The sequence below is a fragment of the Eptatretus burgeri genome, chromosome 1 (assembly GCF_056783735.1).
Source record: "Eptatretus burgeri isolate ZD-2024b chromosome 1, Ebu_testis_v1, whole genome shotgun sequence".
NCBI classification, from domain to species: Eukaryota; Metazoa; Chordata; class Myxini; order Myxiniformes; family Myxinidae; genus Eptatretus; species Eptatretus burgeri.
Genome location: NC_140961.1, coordinates 153,379,322 through 153,394,460, shown reverse-complemented (window position 1 = coordinate 153,394,460; position 15,139 = coordinate 153,379,322). Strand labels below are relative to the sequence as shown.

Genomic DNA, 15,139 nt, shown 5'->3' with positions numbered 1-15,139 from the left:
CCCCACGAGATGGTTTATGATTGTCTGGATAGTAGATAGGGATAGTGGGAATCTCATTCATCCATTTATGCACGTCAAGCAGAGATTTTTGCATAGACTCAAGTGTGCTGTATAGCAGAAAACCAGGAAGTGTTTCACTGAACAAAGCGAGTGGATAGATGAAATATGGAATGGGTTTTTTTAAGTTGGGACTGTTTAGAGAATTTTAGAATTTGTTATCTTTTCAATGATGGAATATTTTTAGTACATAAACACCGAAGTAAAGGTCGATGTTTTCTAAATGGGTAGAGAAATATCCATGGAGTTTGTAAATCCTATTAAACTGATGTTAGGACACAGTGTAAGGAACTTGGAGTATTGTGTAACAATGGCTTAATGAGAGGTCCTCATTTAAATTGCTGGGTTAGGGGTATGTATTCAGAAGCTGGCAAAGACATGTGGATTAGCACGAGCAAATGTAAAGAGGAAAGCGTATGAATAATATATAATCACTCGCTCGCCAATTGGACCAACTGATCTACCAAATGTGCCAATGTCATCCTAACAAGTTAAAATAGTGGGCCTAACGTGGGTGCCCATGTAAACCCCACTGATGAAGAAATTAAAGGTAGAAATAGGATCCTTGGTAGAGCATCATGCCTTTTATTTGTGACTGATTCCCCGGTGAACTTGCTGGGATGGGATATACTATACTATGTCAATTGAGATGCACAGTAAGGCACATGCAGGGTGGCATATTCTTAGATATGGGTATTAGGATATATGGCATATTCTTAGGAGTCTAGTGAATAGGTATTGAGCTTGTTACAGTACAATGAGGGACCTTTAGTGCACTGGTGGGAATGAAATTATTCAGCTGCATCATTTCAATTGAACAGAGAGTCTTGTGCACTTGCTAGCTTCATGGGGGAATTAACAGATTTGATTGCAAGGCTCTGAAATGATGCATCCCGATGGAAGAAACTGTCTCATTGTACGTTGTATTACGATGGTACTAGAGGGAATGAACCCTATGAGAAACATGTATCATCGCAGTTAGGTGACCAGTTTGACATGGAAATAAAGTCCATATTTTGGGGATGGGGGCCTGGATTTTACACTGGCTTTTTATATGACTTATGATCTTTGTAGCCATTATGGTCATTATTTTCTGCTTGAAAGCTCTGAACGGAGTGTGTATGAGAGTTTTTGCAGTAATGGTGGTGGGAGAAGCTGACGAGGAATACCTTCTGCTGAACGAGTTCATATAGGATATTTCCCACGGGACTAGACTGAGGAAGCAGCTTGCATATGCACCCATCCAGACACCATGCTGGTGGCTCTTGTTGGAAATAATGATTCAGGAAAACATTCGTGTGGAGAAAGAAAATGATAAATTCATGAAAATTCAGAAATTGTTAGTTACAACAATACTTGTTAGATGATTATAGCATGGAAATGACGATGGTAGGAGATAATGATAATGATGATCTAAACCCCAGATAAATGAGTCTGTGCAAAGCTTAGCTACGACGGTTGCCTAGATAGCATTATTTGGTGTGTCCGGAAGTTCTTCCTTCTTGATTCCCTGCCTCGATCCCACTCCATGATAAAGAAGTAGGGAGGTGATGGCACCCCAAGAATTGAGGAGACTCATCCACGAGCCAGGATGTGGGCCTGCTGTAGAGAGCAAGAGGGATTTAGGGAGGGAGGGGGGAGCTCCAGGGCTAGCCAAAGTCAAATTAATAAGTTGTAAGGTCGTTCATGCAGTACATTTCATTATTTTGTATGAACAAATTGGAGGAAACTGTGGAAGTATAAAAACTAAATTAATGTACTCTGTGTGGACATGGAAAGTTGTTGCCTTTGTAAAACCTGGGTTTGAGCACCACGTCCACAGTCTGTTAATCAAGATCCATAGATGTTGCTTGTTTTAATCATTGGCTTGCTTGACCTTTGGCATGGAGGTATTGTGGTATGACATTCTTTCCTTTTGAGGGGAGTTTAACACTTGTTTGATTAAAACCTTTGCTGTGTCAGCAGTCTGGGTTGAAAACTGCACCCACACTGAGTTTCATAAAAGGTTTGACTCTGAATAGAGAAAGCAGAGATTGCCTGGAGATTGCCTCAGGCTCTCTCTCCACACGTGTGAATACATTAAACGATCTTTTGCATGTATAAAGGAGTGATTTGATTTTATTTCTCTGACAGTAGGTACGATAATCAGGTACTTGATGATATGAGGGACGAAAGGTTTGAATTACTGCTTTCAAGACATTTTCCACAATACGAGCAGAATGAACACCAGTTTGTAATTAAAGTGAGCTTACAGGTAGCCAGGCATTCAAGGATGGATGCAGCAGGTCTCGCACTCTGTTTATTCCAACACTGGTGAAACAATGAATAAACGACCTGGAGGTTGAAATTCTAGAGAATAAAGGATTCCGAACTAATTGCTCATGGACAAACTTTTGAGCATCGTATGATACCTCTAAACGTTGCACTCCGAGGACTTTCCAAGCATTCAAAAGGCTCTGATTAAAACTGGGGAGCTGAGACATGTCAACGTGTTGCAGGTCGATGAGGAAAAGTTCACGGTCATATTTCAGACCTTCCACTTTCTGCAACAAGGCGTTTGTGAGAGGTCGCCAAGGAACACACTCACTTTACAGTATGTGCTTAATCATGGAAATCCGGAATGCCATTATCCGACTTGGGATATGCATCAGATTTTGACCACCCACATTTCAGGGTCTGCAGACCATGTCTGGGCCCAGCCAATGGTGGCCACCCCAGAAAAAAAATCAGTCAGAACCCTCTGAATGCCTGTGACCAAGCATCTCGGAGGTTCAAGTTTGATAACTCTATGCCAAATAAAAGGAACCACCAGGTTGTTTATGATTGACACCCGTATCTTAAGCGAGAGAAGGTGGTACAATCTTCTCCACCTTGCCAGTTTCAATTTAATTTTTTCCAGGAAGTTCTGCCAATTTTTTTGTTCATACGCTTCAATTTCTAGAAATAAGCCTAAATATTTAATCCGGCGCGGTCCCCAATCCAGCTACGGCCGCTACCCGGCCTTTGTCCATCTGTCGCAGTCTCCGTCGCCATTCAACCCACGCACACCTGCATGTCACGACGCTCATACACCACTCCATGACATTCACACCGGGAGACGCGGCTGCGTGCTCCCACATGCTCACCGTCATCTCCCTTACATACCGCTCTCTCACACACACGGTGTCTTTCACACAACGCCTTTCACCCACGCTTTGCGCGCGTTTCAGCACACATTTCGCCACACTCCTAAACACACACAGGAACAATCACGCTGGGGAATCGTGCCACAAGGGGTTCCGGGGCCTTCATACCCCCCAAGCTTCGTGTGCACCCGTCAACAGCACTCGCTCCCTTTAACTCGCTCGGCCCGACCAGACCCACCTGGTCGAGATCCGCTTTAAGGGAGCATAGCGTCTCCCTCCATTCCTGAAGGAGGCTATCCGGCTGCTTGCAGCGGGTCACAACACATTCCCTGAGCTCCTCCTCATTGTCCTCCACCACCTCCATGTGTGTGTGCTAGTCTTTCACCCCGTCTTTATCATGTAGTCTCTCCTCTACTTTTTCTATCTCCCGCGTCTCTGGCAATACTTCTATTTCCTTCTTTGTCTCTGTTATTTATTTTATTATTTCCGTCGTCACCTTGTGTCTCGTCTCACATGTTTCGGTCACCCCATTTAGTTTTTCCCTCTGTGTCACCGTCACTGTTGCTTTCTCCGTCACTACCGTCGCCCAACACGTCTCACGAATTATTTTCTCCTGCAGGCATCGCCCCACGTGCTGCATTTCACCCTGCAGTATTTGCGTATTTGCCTCCATGCTGTTTTTTTTTATTTCTTTCGTCAATTCTTCCTTTATTTCCTTTGCGTTTTCTTTTAAATTCGCCTTCATTTCATTTTGCATTTGTTGCATATTCGCATTCATTCTGCTTTGCATTTGTTGCATATTCGCGTTCATTCCCGCCAGCATGGCGCATAGCTGGGCCATGTCGGGTGCGCTCGGCTGAGCCGATTCGGCAAGGATCGGGGGGTTTTGGCGGAGAGGGGGAGGGAGATGTCATACACCGCGGCCGCTGCTGCACCCATTTCGGGCTCTGGGTTTGATTGGGGGAGTTCGTCCTGTACAACCAGCATTTCCTGCTCGTGGATTTCATCCTGGACCATGGATTCTAACAATTCTAAATCCATTTTTACCCCCGGCTCCCGCTCGCCTTGAGACTCCATCTTATTTCTCGTAAGGGATTAAATTTAAATTGCTCGTAATTTATATGGAACACGGAGGGTCACTCTACTCACCCTTGATCCGGTTCCGTAAATTTAGTTGGAGGCGGGATGGATTTGAATCCCACTCCAGGACACCAGTGTTACGAATTTCGCCCGGCCGGCGTGCGATCGGCCACGTGACTCGAATGGTGACCGCATCGCCCACCGGAACGGACAATTCAGTCATGACCCTCTTGGAACTACCGCCAAGGAGCTAGCCACGGGTGGGGGTTTAACCTCACCACAACCCAGTCCGCATTCTACCCGCGCGAAATAGGGTGAATCGCCGAATGTCGATATACCTAAGTACCCGCGCGGGTAGCATACCAAGGAGTTGTACCACGCCGCAGGTCGACTCCGGACACAAACCGCTTAAGCGGCTTGTTCCGTGCTGCAGGGATAACCGAGCGGAGTTATCGCCGACCTCGACGGTTCAGATTATTTTTTGGATGTCTACACCCACTACCAATCCCTTACGTGATGCAAGATGGAACTTTCAAACGAAGGAAAGGACGCAACGAAACGGGAAACAGTTTGACAAGCACTTTTATTTCACACACACACACACACACAAGGCAAGCACGTATTCGCAGCCATACAGTAAGAATGCACATATAACAGTCAAAGCAATGAAAGCAACGCAGAGCTACAACCGAATAAAGCAATGTACAAGTAATTATCCAGGTTTACTTAAAAGACTGGCGCCACATACACACATTTACACAAAAAGCAAATACAAGCCACCCTCATAGGCAAGGGGGCAGACAGGTCTGTGGACCAAATGTACGTGGGACCTGGGTGAGCGGCCAGGTCCACGAGACCGAAAGGGTCTTACCCGCACCCTCATGGCGCGATGGCGGTCTAGCCGCAATGTCAGCATAACGTGCCTGACTCCGTGCCCCTGGCGTGGTCGGTGAGCTCCTATCGGCGTGCGTTGCGCAGGCACGTGTTGGTCGGTCGACACTACGGTTGGGGTGGGGAACGGACGGGGTTACCGGTGCTATCTCAGCGCAGATGGGGGGGAAATTGTTGATGCTCGGGGTGGAGTGAGAGAAATGGCGGATGCTCCGTCCCGCTAGCGGGGCCTTGGGACCACACCGACTCCGGTGAACTCTCGCCCCTGAGCCCTCTTCCGTGTAACTGCTTCACTCCGCGACTCGTCCCTCGACCCAGCAACGACAACCTCAACGACGACCTTTGTCTTCACTCGACCAGCCCAACCAGCAGAGCACAACACGTTTAGCCATTGGTCGGGCAAAAAGGGGCGTGAGCCTCTCCTGATCCGAATTTCCTAGTACAAGGAATCCACATGCATCGCGCTTGGGGGTGGGGCCACACCACCCGACGTTTAGCCATTGGTCGGGCAAAAAGGGGCGTGAGCCTCTCCTGATCCGAATTTCCTCTCCCGTAAAGGCATCCATTTGTACTTGCGGCTCGACGCGTTCGGCAACAATCACCGAACGGGCCCTGGACAGCACGACGTTCGGTGTTGTCAGGTGGTGTGGTTGATGGTTGAGGAAGGAGAACGGCGAAGGTGGTGGGGGGTTTGCTGTGGTGGTTTGGTTGTTGGCGGGCGTCGTTTGAGAATGGCGTTGAAGCGATGTTTGCGGGGTGGAGTTGTGGAGGTAAAGAGGTGAAGGTGGTGGTGCTTGCGTTGTTGGCAGGCTTATTGGTCCAAAATAACGATAGAGAAAGAAAAATGGCTAACTCAAAGCGTCGCAGCCCAGATGAATCACACATATTCCCTCTAAGCAACGGGTGTGGACTAACTTCACATGAACTTATCGATATATCTCACGTGAGGACCTTTCTGATGTATTGCAAATTTCTACAGCCGTAACAATATATACACACACAAATGTCTATATGCATAAAATACAGAAAAATTACAAACACAAAGATTTCCCTTTTAACAGAGTTCTTTGAAAGAGCAATTCAAGTGGGAAATTAGCGAAATTCAATTGAAAAATATATCAAGGCACAGAACACAAAATGTCGATCGACACCCTATGCCAACACAGACACAACAAGCATGGCGAACACCTGGTCCGATGGACCTTATTGTTTTTATATACGTGTCGATGTTGAAATGAGGGGTGGATTATATTAAAAGGAGATCACACAAAAAGGTAAAACAAAACGATGTCCTGTCTTAAATTGCACATTTTGTGTGGATGAGACACCCCCCACCCCCCCCCCCCCCCGAGGCACCAACTGCACAGCACCGCATGGCCAAACACAGGCATAAAGGTGCGTCTGTCTAATCGATGTTCCATTGAGAGAAATGAACAAGTAAGCAGCTTGGAGAGCACTCGCCAAGTGGCATAAGCACGCAAATGAAACGGATGAGAAAAACCAGCTCGTTTGGCACGCCATTAGCAACACATTAAACATACAACTCCTGGAGACACCGAAATGTCAAATATGTCCGAATTGGAAAAATGAACACTTTTCTCGGAGTCGGAACTGCCTGCAAGTTTGATTCTGGAGCTTAAATTTTGTAATCCTCCTAAGTTTAAGAGATACCTGTGGTGATAGCAAGTGCGGCAATGAAATAAAGCAATGAACGCTGATGTCTCCAGGTGTTTATAAGAAATGCAATGTACCCAGGAATTCCTAGCTCTGATAAACAGGCATTATTTTTTTTTTTGTATACCTTGTCAAGGTTCATATGAGAGCTAACACACAACGCACAGCAAGGGGGGCATGAGACAAGAGGGGCGGGAGTGTGAAGGACAAAACAGTGGGGAACAGAGAAATTAGGAGATCTGTGGAAGGGAGAGGGATGGGGCGGGGAACATGGAGGACACACAATGGACATTACAGGGACATTCAGGAAGGAAAGCATGGAATTTGAAGGAGCTGGGTTTGGGGTGGTTTATTGGGGTTCGAAAAAATCGAGGATTTGGATGGGGGAAGATAAGAGGTGGTGGTGAATAGCTCTTTTGAACACCTTGAGGGAAGAGTGGGATTGAGCAAAGTGAGGGAGTTTATTCCAAAGGCAGGAAAAAAGAGGACTGAAAGAGTGCAGGTGAGCAGTTATTCGTGATTTTGGTAGTTTTACCAGAAGGGGGTTGTTAGCAGACCTTGAGTGCCCTGCAGAAATATGGTGGGGACAAATCGCAGACAGAGCAGGGGGCGAGGCCAGAGAGGAGACGGTAGAAGACAGAAAGACCACCGACCTGCATGCAGTGAGAGAGTGAGAGGCCCAAAGTCTCAGCCTCATCGTGGTAGGCACCAATGATCCGAAATGCCTTGGTTTCTACAGCGTGAAGCTAAGAAAGGTGGGAGGCAGGAGCACCAGCCCAGAGTGGAGAGCAGTACTCCAACAGGCTGTGGATGAAAGCTTTGTATGTGGTCAGGAGCTCAGGTGGGCTGAGGAAGACTTTGCATGATGGAGGATTCCCATTCGGCAACTGGCTTTGGAGGCCAAGTTGGAAATGTGGCTTTCCCACGAGAGATCATGGCAGATAGTGAGAACCAGAAGCTTGAAAGAAAGGACTTCTTCCAGAGGATTGTTGAGAAAGTAGATGGGGGGGGGTCCAAACAGTCCTTTCAGAGAGCCAAAGTGAGAGTGTAAGATTTGTCCGGATTGAAAGACATGTTCCACATGTTGGACCAGTTTATGATTTTATCCAGATCTGCAGTGAGCGAAGAAGCTGCTGCTTGCCGGTATGAGGAATGACAGATGGTACGGCAGAGGGTGGAGTCATCAGCATAGTGAGAAAGAGGATGTGCCAGAGAGTCAGAGAGATCATTGATGAAAACCAGAAAAAGAGCAGGGCCCAGAACGCTGCCTTGAGGAACTCCAGCCTGGACAGGAAGAGGGGACTAAAGAACTCCATTTAGGGTCAGATGTTGACTGCAACAGGAGAGGAAGTCTGTGAGCCATGAAAGGAGATGTCCTTGGATACCATAGTAAGAGAGTTTGGGAAGCAGGGCAGGGTGCCAGACAGTGTCAAACACTAGAAATATGTCTGGGTATATGGCTCTGATTTATTGTCCGGCATTGAGGACCTCCACCCATTGTTGGGAGAGCAGAAGCAGCATATCCAGGCTAGAGTGACCTGGTCTGATCAAAATTGATGATCGGAAATCAAGCTATTGGAGAAGAGGAAGGATTTAATGTCTGAAGGAATGATGTATTCCATAACCTTGCTGATGATTGGGAGAAGGCCGATTGGTCTGTAGTTGCAGGGATCTGTTTTTGTGCCTGTTTTATGCAGGGCAGTGATGTTTGCTGATTTCCAAACAGATGGCATTGAGCAAATGAGAGGGTGAATAGAAGAGAGAGAGGGTGAGCAAGAGCAGAGGAGCAAGTTTTTAGGACACGTGGGCTGATGCCGTCTGGACCAGTTGCAGAATCTGAGTCGAGGTTTGACAGCAAGCTCTCCAACTTGTCAGAAGAAAATGACACAGAGTCCAGGGACATTTGTGTCTGACTGGGTAAGGTGGGTACAGAAAGTGATGGTTTTCGGACACAAAGTTTTGATGCAAACACCGAGTTGAGACATTCAGCCTTTTCACGTGCGGTATCAGCAGTGTGGCCATTTGAGGTAAGGGAGGGATGAAGCGGGAACATACACCAGAAACTGAATTGATCAGATGCCACCAGGATTTGGAGGAGGCAGAGAGGTTTGAGAGTTCAGAATTGAGCTTGGAAAGATGTTGTTATCTGGCTCTCCTGAGGGTAGATACACACTTTTTCCAAGATTTATGGAAGGAACTGAGATTTCCCTCAGTTGGGTTTGCTTTCCATGAGGAAAAGGCAAGTTGTTTCAGGACAACTGCCTCGCCACAAGCTGCATTGAATCATGGGCAGGAGGAAGGGGAGGACAACTGAAAACGAGAGGGGATAAATCTGTGCATGAGGGAGAGCAAGTTTCTGTGAAAGAATTCCCAAGATGAGTTGATGTTGGTTAAAGTAGTGATAGGAGACCAGTATAGAAGTTTATGGCTGCTTGGAGACCCTCCCTGCCAGTCGGCTTGAGTGAAATGCCAGACTCGAGGGCGCTGAGGTGTTTCTCTGATAACAGCCAGAGAGATGTCCACTTTGACAAGCACGTGGTCAGAAGAACCGATTGGAGTGGAGGAAGAACAGTGGATATTTTTAGGGAAATTTGTCAAAATCAGATCCAGAAGAGATGGAGTACCATTGGTGGAGATCCGGGTCGGGAAATTGACCGATTGAGTCAGTCCCAATGAGTTGCAGAAAGCTTTTGCTGAGGTGCCATGACAGATGAGAGAGGTATCCACACCCACCCAACTGGCATGATGACAATTGAAGTCACCACATATGAGGAAGAGAGAGTTTGGATGAGAAGATAGAAGTTGGTTCATGTTTTCGGGCAGTGATGTGTAAATGGAGTCATCACTGTTTGGGGGATGGTACAGTACACATATATAGTGGGGCAACTTAGCATAACAATTGTGCATTTTGTGAGGAAAGCACCAAATTTGGCACACTCGTAGCCTATCATATTATGAACAGATTTGGATATTGGGCCATCTCAAAATTTTTGATGGCAGTGGAAAATGGCTGCCACAGCCATCAGCAGCTGAATTTGAGATGGCCTCATATCCAAATCTGTTCATAATATGATAGGCTACTAGTGTGCCAAATTTGGTGCTTTCCTCACAAAATGCACAATTGTTATGCTATATTTAGCTAAGTTGCCCCACTAATATACATGAGTTGGGAGTGGAGGAGAAGCCGTAGCCAGAGGTATACCAAGGGGTGTGGGGGAGTGAGGGCAGTGCATTCGATAATATGAGTGAGAAAAGTGGAAAAAAAACCGTTATCGTTCAGAAATTTTTGTGGTCTTTTCCAAATCAAGTCCTGGTTGAGCAGGCCAAAAAACATGGCTGCTTCAGACCCTCGCAGGGTCACCAAGAAAACACCTTAAGACACAGATCAAATATCAAATAAATAATTTAAAATTGCAATTTTAAATTATTTGAATTGGAGTGTTTTCAATACACAGCGACAAATTGACATGCCAGATGAGAAATACCAAATTCATATATCTTACTTGATGCAAACAGGTACTGGAGGATGTCCTTTCAAAACGGGATGATCTTCCATTGTTGTTTCATGCATGGGAAAAACTCCCCCCAGAATGATGTCTCCATCTGAAAACATCCCTTTGAGATCGTTCCCGATGAACAGTTTGCAAATATTTGCACTAACAAGAGGCAGGTGTAAGAACAGAATACCAAGCATCATCATTTATATTTGTGTTAAAATCAATATAAATACACAAAACAGAACTTTAATGAAAGAAGAGTTTCCAGAAACCTCTCCAATTCACCCAAGTTTCTCATGAACAACAGTAGAAACCCCCTTTCACACACACACAACTCCACGTTAAATCTGATGTAAACTTTCCTTGACTTATGTTTTATTCTTGCAAATGAATCTGCAGTGAGACTCGTCATTAAATCAAATTTTCAGCTCAGGCAATTGAAGGATCATTCACACTACATTAGGTCGATTATCTCCATAAACCAATCGAGGTGATTATAGAAGATTTGAAGTGATTGCTCATTTTCATTGAACACAATTATTCCCAAGAAAATATATTAAAAGGTAACTTAGTTGAGCTCAAGAGAAATCTAAAATCATAAAGTGATGAAAATACTCAGTAATTATGTGAAATAGCAAACCTTGCAGGTAAAATAGAATCAAGGGCGGCACAAAAGTGCCCCTTCCCAGATATGGAACGGTTTCTCTGTATGCAACTTTAACTCAGGGACTGAAAATTCGTTTCTCAGCTTCTCCTGGATGAAATCAACTGCAAATTTCAGAAATAAATCCTTTGTACGTTGAGAAAATATGTTAATCATTCTGCATTCTTGAGTTTTTCATGAAAACCCTCAAAATCCACGTTAGTGTCAATCAGTCTGTCCATCCGTCCAAAATGTGTTGGCCTCATATCTCAAAGGCTATTCATTGAAACGAGCTGAAACTTGGAATGTCCATTGGCCAACATGTCCACTTAATGGCTTTCAAAACAAATTGCACCGAAGTGGCATAGTTGTTTGCTTTTTGTTAGTTTTTGCTAATTTGCTATTAGCTTGAGTTCTGTTCTTGTGCAGTACAAATATGCAATGGCGGTGTTGTTAGAAGTAGAGACCCCTGCAGGAATCAAGGGAAGTGCAAAGCTCCCCGAACCCCGCCCCCCCTTTTTTGTGTGGAACGGTTTTCCTGTATGCAAATTTAACACAGAGACTTAAAATTCCTACGGAAAGGGGGGAGAGTGGTGGGCAACCAAAATAGGTATTTGCTTGCTTCTCGAAAACTGCACACACAATTTTGATGAAACTTGACCACAACCTTCATCACCCGTGATTTAGCAAAGTTTGTTCATGGCATCAATTTAATAAATAAATAAATCGGTGTCTCAGGGGTGTACAGGGGGGTGTCCCATCAAAAATATGTGTTCGCTTTCTTGTCCGAAGCTACAAACATAATTTTGATGAAACTTGATCACAACCTTCATCACCCGTGATCTGCCAAAATTTGCTCATGCTATAAAAAAAAAAAATAATAATAATAATAATAATAATAATAATAATAATAATAAAAATCGGGGTCTGAGAGGGATTACAGGTGGGGTGGGGTGGGTTTGCCCCACCTCCCCCCCCCAAAAAAAATAGGTATTTTCTGTAACATTGTTTTGTTGGTACATTTTAATGATTCTGTTCCATGTTGACTTCATCCTCAGTATCGTTATTCTACCAGATGAGCGCCCAGGGGTATTGCCCCTATTTTATTCTCATCGGGGTGAACCCCACAAACTTGGACAGATAAAAATTTCGACTCCGGAAGTAAAATAGTCAAACGCGAGGGCTCATAACTGATGACCTGATGGATGAAAGTTCGTGTAATTTTGAACACTATCAGAATACCCACCCATGGGCGATCTTGGTCCAAGCACACCTTTATTTTGGCGGTGAAGAGGCAAGTGACAGCTCGGTATAGGAAAAATAAATAACCCGGTTTACGTGCATGAAGCAAAAACACATCACTACTGCTTACAATTCAAAACACATCACTCCACTAGAAAAGGTGGGGACAGGAATACTGCACTGCAAGTGATGGAGACTTGTAATACCCTCCCACACCTGGAGACAGTGCGACACGATACACATTTACATGGAAAATTTGCGTCCTCCTCCCTCACCCTCCTCCTCTCCCTCACCCTCCTCCTCCTCCCTCACCCTCCTCCCCCTCCCTCACCCTCCTCCCCCTCCCTCACACTCCTCCTCCCCCCCCCCCAAGACCACCGGCAAAAATAAAACACCTCTATACATTAACTTGTGTTATGCTGATCCTCTGAAATAAGTCTGGATGTAATTGGCCCAGAACTGTAGGAGTAGCCTGACAAACAAACACACAAACACCAGTCCAAGAATTATCGTAATGATGAATAGAGCGAAACTTGTTGAGACTTCGAAGTTACCTGCAGCCACATAATTAGGGACATATCAAAAATTAAGGACAACGTAAAAGTGGACTTTAAAAAGAAAAATGAGTTCTTCAGGTGCTGTAATTCCAAAAGAAAACTGGCTGCAACATCGGATACCATACGTAATACAGAGAAACCGTTCCATATGTCAATGTGTCTGTGTTTGTGTGTGTGTGTGTGTGTGTGTGTGTGTGTGTGTGTGTGTGTGTGTGTGTGTGTGTGTGTGTGTGTGTGTGTGTGTGTGTATCTCCTTCATAAGGCCAAAAAAAAAAAATGTTGCATTGGCGTAACGGGTCACTGAAAAATAGGGTAGGTCGGTCGGGATCTTTTTTTATTTTTTTTTTTCCTAATAAATCCCTCCCAAAATCTCCCCCGGCTCGAGTACCACCCTTTTTGTCGGCGGGTTCTGTCCGAAACACTTCCGGGTTTTTGCGATCGCGATCGCAATCAACAAGATACTTGAAAACGATAGCAAAACAACAAAAAAGCAATAAAATAGGGTCGGCAAAATTTTTCGATAGCAAAAAAAAAAAAAAAAAACGTAGGGTCGGCGGAATTTTTAGGGTCGGGCGGGTTACGCCAATGCAACATTTTTTTTTTTTTTGGCCTAATTCCAAAGCCATGAAACCTAGTTGCTTGAAACTTTGCATGCATACTTAAAGCCATTCCTTATATTCTCGAGTGTTTTCTGAATGACCAAAATTTTAAAAGATACCAGAATACATAGCTAAAGTACCAGAAGGAGAGACTCCTAAATTCGCAATTTGCCCTTCTTCTTCCTCTGCTCTCAAAACAATGTTAAACTGTCGCCTGATCTAACGCAATCACAGCTGAAGCCATGAAGGTGATTCCAACGCGTGGAAGTAACTTTGTCTCTGGGCGAGTGCATTCAACCCAAAGTTTTAAAATATGTAAAACATTAATCATTTTATTTTGAAAGTAAATTGAACATAAATGTGGACTCACCCAACCAGGCAAGGATTGTGGAAGGAGGGAAATGAACACAGGACAGAACCATTCCAAATGTGATACATATCCAAACAGGTCAGGTCAGGAATGGGGGAGTAATGCACTGGAGCAGGGCTCACTGTGTCCACTTTCTGCCAGTACTCCAGGAACTCTGTCTTGCCAAACCCCAGGCAAATGCCTGGCTCATCCCCATCCCCATCTCCTTGAGATGCCACACTGTTGCAACCACGAGGCATGTGGTCAGCCCAATGGCCTCCTCCACCCACGAGGTTCCCTCACAGAGAGAATCTAGTGAACAGGATCAGCGTCAGGAAAATGAGCCACATGTCCACACAGCCGCAGTGGACGCTCATGGAATATGGAGGTAAAAAATCTCATTTTACTCTCTCTCAGCAACCGCTCGTTAGACACAATGCAGGACCAGCGATAGCCAGGGATTCTATGAAGAGACCTGGTACCAAAGGAATGAAGTCTCCACCTCAGATACCTGGTCATAGTCCAATGTCACATCCATAGAGCAGGACTGGAAGCACTGAGGACCTGAAGACTCAGACTTTCATCCTCCCACACAGGAACCGACAGCCCCACAACCCCATGAGCCAGTAAATCCATGACTCCCCAGGCGCAACCCAGACGTCTATTGACCTCTGGCTCAAAGCCAGCAGAGACGTGAATATCACTGCCAAGGTAAGTGAATTTCTCCGTGACATCAACATCCTCACCACAAACAGGTACAGAAAAGATAACAGCATCCAAGATGTCATTGAAAGCCTGGATCTTAGTTTTGACCAAGGAAACCCATAATTGCAGCAGCTCCGACTCCTCAGTCAGCACCTTGAGGGTCCTCAAAAGGATATACATGGTCTTCGCAAAGATGAATGCATCATCTGTGAAATAAAGGTCAGGGATTTTGAAATTCCAAAATAATGCACCAAAGCTCCATCGCTCTGACATCCTCCACAGAATACATTCCATGCAATCATTGAAAAGTGTGGAGGCCAGTACACACCCTGATGACCACCAGTAAAAACTGGAAATAAGTCAGAGATGGTATTACCACATCTCAGTCCTCTCAGTGAAAGAGAATAGTTCAGACTGCTCACTGCTCACTGTTCTCCATGACTGCTCACCTTCACTCATTTATTCCTCTTTTCCCTGCCTTTGTAATAAACTCCCTCACTCTATTCAATCCCATTCTTCCCTCCAGGCCTTCAAAACAGCCGTTCACAACCACCTCTTATCTTCCCCCATCCAAAACCTTGATCTTTTCCACCCCAGTTAATCCACCCCAAACTCACCTTCTTCAAATTCCCTGCTTTCCTTCCTGAAAGTCCCTGTGATGTACATCTTGTATACCCCATGTTCCCCGCCCCATCCCTCTCCCTTCTTCAGATCTCCTTA

The 15,139-nt window shown here is 45.2% G+C and overlaps 2 long non-coding RNA genes across 2 annotated transcripts in view; one reads left to right on the top strand and one right to left on the bottom strand.

Annotated features, from left to right (window-relative positions):
• The window catches only part of LOC147035779 (uncharacterized), a 42,737-nt gene extending 40,591 nt beyond the window's left edge, over nucleotides 1-2,146 (top strand). Inside the window, exon 4 of the long non-coding RNA XR_015049589.1 lies at nucleotides 1-2,146. This exon is cut by the window's left edge and continues 262 nt beyond it. This is a non-coding gene — a long non-coding RNA (uncharacterized LOC147035779).
• The window catches only part of LOC147035778 (uncharacterized), a 97,282-nt gene extending 85,836 nt beyond the window's left edge, over nucleotides 1-11,446 (bottom strand). Inside the window, exon 1 of the long non-coding RNA XR_015049593.1 lies at nucleotides 10,331-11,446. This is a non-coding gene — a long non-coding RNA (uncharacterized LOC147035778). The remainder of the gene's footprint in view (nucleotides 1-10,330) is intronic.
• Between the last annotated feature and the right edge of the window lie 3,693 nt (nucleotides 11,447-15,139).